Source organism: Pseudorca crassidens, chromosome 10 (assembly GCF_039906515.1).
Source record: "Pseudorca crassidens isolate mPseCra1 chromosome 10, mPseCra1.hap1, whole genome shotgun sequence".
In the NCBI taxonomy this organism is placed as follows: Eukaryota; Metazoa; Chordata; class Mammalia; order Artiodactyla; family Delphinidae; genus Pseudorca; species Pseudorca crassidens.
In genome coordinates this window covers 74,090,927-74,104,591 of record NC_090305.1, presented here as the reverse complement: position 1 = coordinate 74,104,591, position 13,665 = coordinate 74,090,927, and the positions used below count along the sequence as shown (strand labels likewise).

Genomic DNA, 13,665 nt, shown 5'->3' with positions numbered 1-13,665 from the left:
AAAGTCCTATGACCACATGGAACTGAATACTGCCAATGACTTGAATGACTCAGATCCCCAGAAAAGACAGCAGCCCTGCCAATACCTTGATTCTGGTCTTGGGAGACCCAGAGCAGAGAGATAATAAATAAATTATTTTAATATGCGAAATATGTTGTAATTTGTCATGACAGCAATAGAAAACTAATACAGAGGTTGAACCAACATCTGTGTGTTGGACACAGCAAAAATGGATACCTATAGCAGGCTGCTGTGTTTCTTACTTCCTTGCATATGAAGCAGGGTAGAGTCCAATGTTATAATATGACAAAGGGTAGGTCACATTTTCTAAATGCTAACCACGCGATAGATGCTTTGCTGGGTGCTTTCTGTGAGTTCCTTACCTTATTCTTTCCAATAGCCCTGCAAGAATTGGTGCTTTTATTATCATCTCCATTTTATACACGAGAGAACTCAGCCTCACAGAGGTTAGGTACATGGGCAGGGATGACACGGCTTATAAATAGCAGGGCTGGGACTCAAACCCATACCTATGGGACTTCACAGCCTAGCCTGTATTTCACATGAACACTATATTTCACAATTAAATATGAGGCTAATATGTTTCCATATGCAAAACCACTGATATTTAAACTCTAACTAAACATTCACATTTAAGAATGCCTTTTGTCACATAAAGCCTACTGACCTTGTTTTAATACCCTTGGAATACTACACCATCAGATGCTGAGCAAGGAGGGAAAAAAAAATCAAAGCTGGTTGGTCAAGGAAACAGGAGACCCCTGTTCCCCCCACTCCAGGCCCTTCAAGTCAAAGCACAGTGCACACTCTTATATTTCTCTTCAAATCCTTGGAGGTCCCACTTGCTCTAGATTGTGTCAAAGATTGTACACTCTTCCCCACGCCAGGCACTCAATTCTAGAGGTGAAAGCTGTGGTGCAGACATTTTTATACCTTGAACATAAACATCAGGAACCAAAAGGAGTATCGAGTGGAGCAAATGTGATGCGTAACTGACATTTTTTCTAGGGCGGGCCCATGTGCTGATTTGATCTCAGTTGTCTGTACAAAAAGTGTGACTTCAAATTCAGCCAATGGGAAGTCAGAGCATGCAGCAGACCCCTCCTTGCCTTTATTCATTCACATATTCAAACATTTACCAAATAGGAACCAAGCTTCTGTCATGTGCCAGAGTTTGCCTTGGAAGCTGAGGATACAGTGATGAATAAGACAGGCTCCGTGTTCATGGATCTTCCAGCCTAGAGAGGGAAGAATGGATCAGCAGGCAGTTGCAGGCCGGTCTAGTCAAGCTGTGATGGAGTAGGAACTGGATGCCACGAGAACATGGGGAAGAGATACCAAACTCAGCTTCAGAAACCAAAAATTGGGGTCCCTAAACTGGGACCTACAGGAAAAATACAGGCAAATACGGGGTGGTGGAGAATGTTCCAGACCAAAGGAATGTCATAATGGAGGTCTGATCTGGAAACATACTAAGTCCGTAAATATATCTGGAGTATGGAAGGCAAAGAGGCAGACTAGCAAAGGATGAGGCTGAAGGTGTCAGTGAGGACTGAGGTCAGAAAGGCTTTCTACTGCTTTAGGGAGTTTGAACTTTGTTTCAGTGGTTTCCAGGTTCCCTTGTAATAAAGAGCTGAGCAGAGACATGATCAGATGTGGGTGCTTTAGAACAGCGGTCCCCAGCCTTTTGGGCACCAGGGAGCGGGTTCATGGAAGACGGCTTTTCCGCGGGCCAGGGGCGGGAGGGGGGAGCGGGGAGGGGATGGCTCAGGCGGTGACGCGAGCGCTGGGGAGCGGCAGGCGAAGCTTCACTTGTCACCCGCCGCTCACCTCCTGCTGTGCCACCCCGGTGCCTAACAGGCCTGGGGCTTGGGGACCCCTGCTTTAGAAGGATCCCTCTGGTGGAACTATCAAGAATGGGTGTTGGAGAGTGAGTGGATGCAAGGAGACCCTTGGGAGGCTAGAGAAGTGTGGTCTGTGTAGAGGAAGGCTGGGATTAGGGATAGAGAAAGGCAGCTGGATTCCAGACCTATCTGGGAAGGAGAGTCAATGGAATTTGGTTGTGACGTGGAGGGAGAAAAGGGAGTCTAGGGTGACAGCCAGGCCTGACTTGGCTAAATCGTATTCCAAATACTCTTCTAGGCTGACAGGCCCGAGTTGTGGTCCACAGAGGTGAGATGGGCTTATAATCTGCAGTTTGTAGAAGGCCTGAGGAGTAGGGAATCAGCCGGGAAGCGTGTCTTCCTTCTGCTGCGTGGGGCAGCCACGAGCGCCTCTGTGGATGGGCGTCTTGGGGCTTTCAGAGCAGGTGAGTCCTCTGGGTTGTTTGAATACGCTGACAAGAACAAAAGCTTTCAAGAAAACGACGTCCCAGCTCCTTAGTGAAGCAGGAAATGATGAGCAGTTTCACACGTTCGCTGTCTTTTCTTTGCTCTTGCTTTCTGCAGAGAAGAAGGCCTTTGCCGTTGAAGGTGGTGGGTGCAGGTTGCCCTGTGGGTTTGGGGAAGGGTCGGTGCACCTATAACCTGCCCACTCCATGTGTCTTGAGGTGCTGTAATGTCTGGACAGGTGTCCTGACTCTTGGCTTTGACAGGTCCTGTCAGGGCCGCCAGTCAGTTGGGACTGGACACTGGGAAGAGCCTGCAGGCCTGAGACTTGGTAACATTTGCCTGGTTAAACACCTGTGGCTGCTGTGACCCCATCGCTAAGCCCTGTCACAGGCTGACAGGTCAGGGTTCCTGAGATCCACTTACTGATGATGGTCCTTCAGTCTTCTTATTACTCTAACTCTGCATCAGGAGAGGGAGATTTTTCACGAGCAAGTGTGTGAAATATGTTCAGTGCCTAGCAGTGGTGTACAGCTGCTATCTGCTGCTATCTGCTGCTTTGATCTGCCCATAATCGGTCTCCTTCTCTTCTGAAACCAGCAGCCAGATTTTCTTTGGGAAATCCCTTTGTTTCCACAGTTCTGGGGCAGCTACTCTTTGCCCAGCACTGTGTCAGGTATGGGCACTTGGCTCAAGCCAGCCAATCAGAATCCTCGACCCCCAGACCTGATCACTCAGAGGGAGCTGTCCTATGGGCCACAGTGATTGGCTCAGGGGTGGGCACAGGACCCAGCTAGTCTCATTCTGAGTTTAGGACTGTTTGGATGAAGAAATGCTTGTTCTATAGAATTGCAAGCTGGGATGATGGCATTTGGGGTACTGGGGGCCACAGCCTGCCTGAGAAGGTAGTAGAAAAGAAAGCAGACATGAGTGATTGGGGGGGGGGGGCAGAGACAGATCCCTAGGGACATTGTCTGAGCCCTTGGATTCAGCTGTGCCCAAAGCCAGCCTAGTCCTGCATGATCTAGTTACAAGAGCTAATAAATGTCTTTTTCAGTAAGCCAGTTTGAGTCCTGATGTGTCTCTTACTGAGTCTTGGTTCAAGTCAATTTAGCAAGTATTTGTTGAGATCTATGGTGGGACCTGTACCTCAGAGCTGTAAGGAACACATGAGACGTGGTGTAGTCACAGCCATAAGTATTATAATTATTATTGTTCTATTAATTGGACATTTGTCCTGTTACCAGACACTCCTTTTCACTTTACACACATTACTTATTTGATCCTTTGAGTAAATCTTTGAATTAGAAATAATTACTTGAATTTTACAGAGGAGGAAACCTGGATCCAGAGAGGCTAAGAAATATATCCAATATAATATCATAATAACAATAGTAAAAAAAAAAAAAAAAATAGCTCGTCAGTGAAGGGGGAGGATGTGAGTTGTGATCTACCGTGACTCCGAAGTCTGTGTTCTCACCACCTGGCTTTCTTGCCTCCTACCCTTGTGTACTCATACTCTGGCCAGGGAGACATAAAGGAAATACACTGTGTGCTGCAGGACAGGTGAGATTATTCCCTCCCACCCCAAGAACTTGGAAATAAAGAAAGTAGATTGCATACCCATGAAAGCAACATAGAATGGATCAGAGCAGAGATCTGCCAACTTGCCCTAAAGAGCCAAAGTGGCTCCTGGCCAACCAGGCTGGATCTAGCTGCCTAAAGGTATTGACAGCAAAGAAGGAATGAGTGTGTCAGGAGAGGGGTCACCCAACCATGGAAGCAAAGAGCAAAGAGGGGTTGGAGAGGAGAATCTTGGGGACGCCTATCCTGGCACTCTCCAGCGGTTGGGAGCCCTACCCATGGGGCTTCCTGAGGGCTGGTCTGTCCTTATGGAGAGATGAGTGAGGAGGCTGTGGCCATAGAATCCAGCAGTCACTCTTCCCATGAAAGCTACTGTCTTCATTGTGGATTAGCACACGGGGCCTCTTAGCATGATGCCCTTAAATGCCTGCTTCAGCCAACAGCCCTAGTACTGGAAACACCATGCTCCTTTCATCGTGATCCCTCCTACTCTCTTTTTAAATCATTTTGAGAACACTGCTTCCCTGAAGGGTGTATCTATAGGGAAAGGACTGCACTTGTCATACAGACAATGAAGGTTCTGCAGTGATGGCTTAGTATCATTGTAAATGAACGAATTGGCTTTCGAAGTCTAATTTGACTTCCCCATGAGTCTGCCTATGAGAGACTGGGTTGGTCAGAAGCTGGCAAGCATTGGGGGCCATACATCTATTAGAGTTCTCCGTGAAAAATAATCACCAGGCATCCTGGTGCCGGCAACTTTGGAAACTTCCCTTTTAGAGGTGGATTTCTTCCTTGCACTGACAGAGTGGGTTTTACGACTTCCCGGACTTGAGGCCAGGCCTGTATGATGGAATAGTAACTATTTATTACATCCTGGACAGGGGGTGCTGAGCAGACAGAAAGAACGGCATGCATGTTGGAATTAAGTGAACTTGAACTTGCATCCCAGCTTCAGTGTTACTGGGTATGTGGACAAGTTTTCCAACTCCCTAAGGCTCAGTTTCCTCCTGTAAAGCATGAGAATAATAACAGGATCTACCTCATAGAATGGCTATGAAGACTAAAATGAAAAAAGAAAGAAAAAGATGCAAAGGTTTAGCAGGCATCTGACATGGTTGCACTCATTAGCTGTTAGCTTCTATCTGGTTACCTACATCATTGCCTCCTCTGGCAGGATACTCCCCTCTGCTCACATACTTTTCTAGGTATGGTCCAGGCTTGAGTGAGCAATACAATGACAGCACAGGCCCTCAGGAAGGCAGGGAGACTCAGAGAAAGAACGCACCTAGCCTTACAGGTAGGCTGGCTAACCCAGCTGTGTACAGGGTCCAGACTGGAAATGTCAATAAGGGAACTAGACCGGTTGAGAAATGGGTTGGAATGGATGGTCAGGCCTGGCTTACAGAGGCATCACATGTCAGCTCCAGCCTCACATGCCATGAGGGAACACAGGCCCAGTATGATCATATCTGTGCTTTTTTTTTTTCTTTTTTTTTTCATATCTGTGCATTTTTAAAAGAAAAACCAAGAATCTAGATTTCTTTGTGAAATATCCCATTGTTTACTTTACAGCAACTAATTTGAATTCCCTTTGAAGACTGCAAGCCAAACAATCATCCCATTTGACAGAAACTGGTCTTGGGGCTTTAATTTATGATCTCTACCTTAAAGGCTGGGCAGGATTGGGGTAAGGGAGTCTGAATTTGGGTTCCCCCAGGAGCAGATTCTACAACAGAGATACAGTACAAGTAGTTTATTTGGGATGGGATCCCAGGAAACATCAGTAGGGCAGTGGGGAAGTAGGATAGGGATGGGAAAGCAACCAATAGAGGAGCTGCTGGCAAGTCATCGCGGTGGTTGACTGGTGACTGCAGCTTAATCCTGTAGGGGCCTCTGGGAGCCAATGTAGGATACATGCCTCAGAGTGACCCACCTAAGGCGTGAGGCAGCTGGGGTAAACGTACACTCCCTCCCATCAGTCATTGGCTGAGGGCTGCTCCCCGGAGGCATCAGTAATCTTCACGCCCTTGCCCTGCCATAAGCTTGCGCCGGGTGGGCCTTGGGGGCCAGAGAAGCGGGCAGGCAAAGGCAGGCCAGGATCAGCAGTGGGACGTAGGTGGGACACTAACAGTGTCCATGGGAAACTGGCAGAAGGAAGCAGTCAGCATTAGTCACCACGTTAGCAAGCGTTCAAGAGACCCTTCCAAACATTCCGTCTAGTCCAGCAGCTAGGGGTGGATGACGAAGTCCTTCACACGGGCTTCATTTGCCCCGTCAGATGAGGCTTCCAGCACATGCCTCTGGTCTCCTGCTTGTGCCAAAGCAGGAGTTGAGGTTGGAAAGAGATGTGAGCTCCTAACAGGAATGCCCGCTCGCCGCGCTTGCCTCTTGAGGCTCTGTCTGTCAATTACAGAAAGATCTGCGAGATTCCGTTCTCCTCTATTATCTTCCACAGGGGTCTCCAGTGGCAACTCTGCAACCGTTTTCTGCAGAGTGGTTCAAATTGTTTTATATCTCCTTAGCTGCCAAGTACAATGTCATAAGCAATAAATAAATAAATTGTTGGCCTATATGGAAAGCATATTTTGTCCAGATGCGTCCTTGAAACTTCAGCCCTGAAACATGAAAGTCAGATTGGAAACCACATTCTCAAAGCTCGGGGGAAGTAGGCTCACACGGAAAAGCCATTTGATTGGCAGGTGCTGCCACCCAGCACCCGAGGTGTGTCCTGCAGATAGGCCAGGCAGCGCGCCTTCTGAAAAACTGAGCGTGCGAGTTTTTCACGCCAGTTTTCGAGCTTAGCATGGGTAGGCCAGCTGCACAGGCCAGGGGTGAAGGAGGACTGGAACCTGGAGGGTTGCTTGTCTGGAGGAGCCGAGACCTGTGTCTTCCTTTTGATCTCCTCTTGACCAGCTGGGTTGAAGCAAGCCTTCCTCATCCAGAGGGCTACGTTCAGCACCCTTGTCCGGAGGGCAGACAGTTCTCAGCTACGTTGTCTTTGCTGCATGCAGAGGATGAGAGTGGGGGGAGACCTGGATGGTGGAGAATCACACAGAAAGATGTTCAGTGTGTTTTAGCTGGTTTAGCCAGCCCTGAGACCCTGCGATGGAGTGAGCATTCCAAGACAGAGCTGGGGCTGGGTGAATACATGACCCAGGAGAGCAGACGTGGCCTTGGTGGCAGGAATTACCACGTGGAGTTCACCAGTGGTGACACGGGCTGCCTGTGTCAGCTGGCAGGGAACGCTTTTAAATGTCATCTTTATTGCTATTTAAATTTAAATGACATGCTCATAAAAGGTTAGACAGACTAGAGATGCATGAAGAGAAAAGTGAAAGTTCCTCTTCGACATCCCCAGTTCCATCCCCGCTGTGTTCTCCCAGAGATTCTTCTAGACTTGTGCGCACACACACACACACACACCCCCCACACACATGTTGTAAGAAATGAGCTTGTATTATGTAAATTATTCTATAAGTCCCTCTTTTGCACGTCATATACTTTGATCATCTTTCCATATCATATAATCTTTGCCATTGCTTCGTGGCGCTCTTTTGACAGATTATAATAATTTGTTACAGTTTTCAAAACGAATTCTCAGATTGCTTGCCAAATTGCCAACCTGTGGTAAACAACCAAAAATGTGAGCAGCTGATGCTATTTTCATTATTGCCAGTAGGAGTAATCTTTTATCTTACCTGTGGAATTTGATAGAATTAAAGTGAACAATGGAGAAATTCATGAGAAAAATGACCCTAGAAATAGCGATTTGGGACATGTGTATACACATGTGAAATATATGTGTGTGGGGGGGTGTATAAAGTATAATAAAATTCAATAGAGATGATTGACTCTCAGTAAAACTAAAGATGTTACTTCTGTACCCGAGTTACTGTTCTTGAATGAATTCCTTCACCCACCCGCCAAGAATTAATTTTATGCTTATATGTATTCTTCGACTGGTAGCCCAGCTCAGTAGCAAAGTGTGAGGCTACTGCTTGATACTATAGATTACTAAAAACACACGCTGTGGGTTGAGATACCAATTTTGATGCTCTCCAGTATACAGTCTTAGTCAGTGTGTTTAACTCTCTCTGTGCCTCTGTTTCCTCATTTCTCAAAGCACAGTGAGGATATGCTCTTCCTAGGGTGGTTGGGAGGACTAAAGGAGAGAAGCCCTTACCCTGCCTGCCCAGCAAATAGGGATTATTAGTAGTAGAAAGAGAGTGTGGTCATTAGCAGACAACTGTCAGGTATGTATGCCTGATGAGATATATGCAGTACACACACTATAAATATCCAACTTGATAGGTGCTCATTGTTTTCTCCCAGCTGGGTAGTTGAGACAGAATCATGGAAAATAAAATGAGTAAAAAATAATTTTTAAAGTCAACAGTCAACTAACACTACTTCAAAATGCCTTGGAGGTTGTCGCAAACCATCAGCTGTTCTAGACCAGAAACAGAACCTGATTTCCAGTTGTTGATGATAAATAAACACAGTACACTGCCCTTTGCAATGAGTGGCTATTTTTTTAACCCATGCAGATGTGTGCTATTTACATTGAAGCTGTCATACAAATTAGCAAAGGCCCACAGAGTCTGAAAGAAGGCAGGCTTCATACCCTGAAATGTTCACAGGAATGGAAACTGGCTTATCCCGCTCCTCCTAGCTATGGTGCCACAGTCCTGGTAGGAATGACTGGGGAGAACTGAAGAGCTTTTCCAGGCCAGTAGAAATGTTTGCTGACCAAGCAGGCTTAGAAGCTCATCTGCAAGGCTGGGTGAAATGAAATGCAATAGGGTTTGGAGCTGCTGTGATTTTGACTTTTTGGCAATCTGGGAAAAGTTCTGACCCTTCAACAGATATGAAAATCCTCTCATTTGGTACAGGCTTGTGCATGGCAGATTAACTCTGAATTAAAACACCAATTAGAGTGCAATGGATGATCTCCTGTTTCTCTGAGGATAGGATTTTCTGGGCAAAATACTTGTTTGGCTACACTCAGACGTACCCCTGTGTCAAACTGTATGTACAGGCTGTTAGAGGAGAGCGCAGAGGACTGAACCACAAAGTCAAAACAAGGAAGGGCTAGGAGGGTATTTCAAATTCTGGTTTTTCAACCCCTTCCATATAATAAAGAGATAACGAAGGCTCAGGACAGTGAAGAGTCCAGCTCAATATCCTCAGTGAGGCCTGAGACTAGAACCCAGGATACAAGGTATCCATTAAATGCTCTTTCACTAGACTGTGTGGCTTCTAGATGATCTTTCTCTTAGGGGATGCACAGAGACATGAAGATATAAGCAGTTTAAATATAAGCTTTAAAACTCCAATGGCTGATCTTTTCTGGAGAGGAAGCAAATCTCTGATTGTATACATATAGAAACATTTGGGTTCTAGAAGAGTGATTCATTAGTTCTCTAAGTACTATGGAGGACCTGCAGAGGGCCAGCCTCCAGCAAAGACCTAGGACTTACAGTATAGCACATACAGGTCCCTTTCCTCGATGCAAATGTGTGCCCTTGATGCAGTGAGGACAGAATCACATTCAGTGTCCCCTGAGAGGCAAGCAGAAAGGACACAAAGAGGTTGGCTTTTCAGTTCTGCTTAGATGATTCAAGGACAGCTTTACTTGACCTGGGTCTTCAAGGGGTAACTTCTTGGCAGAAAATTCATTCATTCGTTTAATTGAAATTTAATGAGCACCTACTTTTTGCCAGTGTTTGTGCCAGGTAAACAAGCAGTAAATACAGAACAGTAAATAATACTCTGTTCTTAGGGATGTTGACCTTCTCTTGGGGAGAGTCAGAAATTAAGCAGGTAAATGAAAGACTAAGTAAGATGATTTTGGGTAGCTATAAGTACAAAGAGGGAGACGAGGTGACGTGGTGGAAAAGCCCAAGGGTGAGGATCTGCCTCAGATGAAATCACCTGAAAGACTGATGCGGTGCTGTGACACCTGGACGGAGGAGAAGCCAGCACAAAGAAGGCCAGGGCGGTGGTGACCAAGGGAGATGGGGAAAGTGGTGCGAGGTGAAGTTGGAGCGGGGGGCACTAGCCGGTTTTCACAGTACCCAGGCTAGAAGAAGTAGACTGAACGGTCTTCCAGGAGAGCTAGGGAGCGTTGGGAGGGTTTGGAGCAGGGGAATGCAGTGCTATATGAGTGAGGAGGCAGAGAAGCATAAAAATCACCAGGCGGGAGATGGGCTTGCAGCGGCAGATTCCGGCCTCCCGCGATGCCAGGTAGTCAAGCAGAATTCTATCAAGCCTTTCCTTAGGATCGCAAACAGGCAGAACTATAATCAACGCAGGCCCTGTGCTCCACAGTGAGGAAACTGAGGTGTGGAGAGTCAACACGTGTGACCAAGTTGGGCAGGGGAAGGGCTGGGCCCAGACCCAGAATTTGGGATGCTGCCTCCTGTGCTTCGTCCCCGCCTGCTTCCTCTGCCTCCTTACCCACCTGCCTGTCTTCCAGGGACTGAGATTTAAAATCCATTCCCCATCAGACATTTCAGAAACGTCTTTTATGGTTTGTTTTTAGTGTTGTGTGAAAAGGCAGTCACCTTGAATGACTTCTGCTTGACAGAAGTGTCGGCACTGTCACCACCTACTCCACGGAGTAGTGGCACGTGCCAAGGGAACCCTGGCTCCGTGGGGAAATGAGGAGGAAGGCCAAGAGCTGTTCACCAGAGCTAGAATGCAGGGTCAGCTCTGTCCTGACTGACCGTGTGGCCTAGAGAAAGTCCCTTCTTCACTGTGGACCTGCATTTCTTTTATGTGTCAAATGAGAGGATTGGGACATAGGCATTATGAGAAAAACTACTTTGAGTAATTTTGAACTAAAGTAAACAGATTGTGGCAGGACTTCTCAGAGCCTTTACTATGCTAACGAGCACTGTCAAACTCCAAGAGGGAAGGACGGTCCGATACACGTCACAGGTGTATTTATGTGCTTGGCCCTGGATGGCCTTTGGAAGAGGACGCCTCATAGAACGTGTGCTCCTCGGGGCACTCTCAGGGAACTGGTCTGTGAGATGAGACAAGGGAGATGAAAAGGAGCCTGCATTCATGTCCTCGCCCGGCCTCGTCCCACAGTGGCACAGAGCGACCGGTTGTCCTGTGTCTCGGTGGTGTGCGCCCTCTACCCTACAGCACTTTCACCCTCTCTCCGCTGCCCCCCTCCAGAGACCCACAGAGGCTGTCTTCTGAAGGAGCATGACTGCAGAAACAGCTTCTCTCCCCCAGGGCCCACTGGGAGCCTGTCCTGTGCTCCAGTCTCTGAGAAGGCTACTCCCCCTGCCTGATGACCACAGTGGCCACATCTCTGACCCTGGATGGTAGGATAGTGATATCTGCCTTTGGTAGGCAAACTCTAGGTCCACTGGTCTCTCTTTCTCCCAGGAGTTTTCTCTGGAATGTTCCCTAGGGGCCTTTTCAGTTTTTACATTTTCTCTTACTGCTTGTATATCAGCCTTTTCTGCTCGTTGGCAACCACGCGAGGTGCCTCAGGAGGTACCAGCCTGGGTGCACGATGCGTCTCTAACAGCGCCCACATGACTGTTATCCTCATCCTAACATCTGCTATTTTTTTGAGCACTTACAATGCTCCAGACAGTGTGTAAAGAGCTTTATCTGCACTGACTCATGGTCTCCTGTCAGCAGCCTTATGAGGTATGGGCACTGTTTTTATTCTACTGAACGGTGAGGACACTGAAGCTTGGTCAGGTCGCTCCTCAAAAGTCTCGCAGCCAGTGCATGTGGGGGCTGGAGTCCCACCCAAGGCCGCCCCCCAAGTCTGCATTGGATGGTTGTACTGCATTGCTCTATTAATGTTTGGATGAGTAGAAGGTGAATGAATGAATGAGTGAATGGATGAACGTGTGAGGGAAGGATACCTCCCACCATCTCACCCGCAGCTTTAGGAAACCTGCCTGGCCATGGGGGAAAGCAACCATGCCCTTTTTGAGCCACCACTCTCTGAAGGTCACATTCTCTCTCTCTGTCTTGTCATCCCCTCCCACCAGGTTACAAGTGGGCACCACCTTATTGTCCCAGCAGCAGCCCACAGCGATTCCACCCACCGGTGGGCACACCCCCCCCCCCCCCCCCCCCAGGGCGAGGCAGCCTCAGCTGGATCTCAGCCGGGGTTTCAGCCTATTGCGGTTTACGGTGCCACTGCTGAGTTTCTCAGCAAGAGAAGGGCAGCTGTTCTGGGACTGAAACATGAAGAAAGATGGGCTGAGATCAGATAAGCATCCCTTCCCAAGCAGACGTACCTCCCAATTTGCAGGCCTTTGTCATATTACTAGCAGTTAAGGAACGTTGAAATGGAGCTCTAGCCTTGATCTGAATTATAATCTCCGAAGCTATATTTAAGTCTACCTAAAGATATTTCAATTTGCTCTCTCTCTTCCCCGCCCCCCCTCCTTGGCTCAGAGCATACTTGTATCCCTGCAGAACACAGAAAAGCTGGGACGTATTTCTTAATGTTTTACATTACAGTTGTAAGTCCTTCTTATCCTTTGATAATCATATTTTAACTTTTAGTCAACGTGCTTGGGGGTGTGCCTGTGTCTGTGTTGTATATAAGTTCACATTTATACGAACGGCATTAGCTCCCTTTATCTTTTTTTTTTCCCCCAAAGCCATGCTTGTAAGACTACATTCAGCAGCGGATTAATCCCCAAATGACTTAGTTCAGCTTTCGCAGCGGCTGACAAACAGCCTGTCTCCTGGACGGGTGTAGACTGTGCGGTGGTTACGATTAACAAGTCTTCAGGGGGCTGTAGCACAGGGAATGAGAACTGGGCCGGGAGGTCACCAAACAGTAGTGAACACTGCCAACAAAAAGGGCCCACGGAGGACCTTTGGTGGAGGAAGACAGGTTGTAGAGGTAGGGGTTGGGTTTTTGTCCTTCAGCAATTGTCCAGTAGCGAGCTGAGGAAGCAGATGAGCTGCGTGGCCTGTGTGTGTGTGTGTGTTGGTGTGTGTGAATGTGTGGGTGTATGTATGTGTATTGGATGGGAGAGAGGGCATATCTTTTAAGACGGTAGGTTTGGGTATTAGATTTTTGTTTGAAATATCATGCATCACTTATTACCTCTGTGACCTTAGGCAAGTTGCTTAGAATCGGCATCTCTGTGCCTCAGTTTCTCTCTGTGCAAATAGGGATTCATTCATTATTCAACAAATATTTGTGGAATACTCTATTCCAGGCCCTGTTCTAGGCACCAGGGATGCAGCAATAAACAGAAAGACAAAAATCCCTGCCCTTATGGAACTTCCATTTTACTGGTTAAAAAAAACTTTCAGGGAAGGTTATTTATTATAAGGACCAAAATAGATTGTGCATATAAAATGACTAGCACAGTGTCTGGCATGTAAAAAGATTTTGGTAAAAAGGAGCAAATATTAATATTATTGTTTTTTAGGTCCATTTACAAAGTAACACCCTACCCTAAAAAAAAGTCATGAATCTAAATTCCACTATTTTATTTTATAAGCTTTTTTTTCTTTGGGAAGTAACCCATGCATACTTTGGGAAAAGATGCTCTGTATATGTTTTGCTAGCTCAGTCAAAACAGTCCATCTATGCACCAGACATCTTGAAGGATAAAGATGCTTCTTGAATGGACTTGAGCAAAGGAAGATCAGCTCTCAGGTGACAGCTCAGACATGACAAACTGGAACAATGCAGAAAGGAATGCGTGAAGGGGTTGGATTAAGA

General features: G+C 47.0%; 1 protein-coding gene and 1 pseudogene across 12 annotated transcripts in view; both read left to right on the top strand.

Annotated features, from left to right (window-relative positions):
- Positions 1-13,665, top strand: part of ERC2 (ELKS/RAB6-interacting/CAST family member 2) — a 960,889-nt gene that overhangs the window by 796,913 nt on the left and 150,311 nt on the right. The window lies entirely within an intron of this gene.
- Positions 2,418-3,078, top strand: LOC137231889 (uncharacterized; annotated as a pseudogene).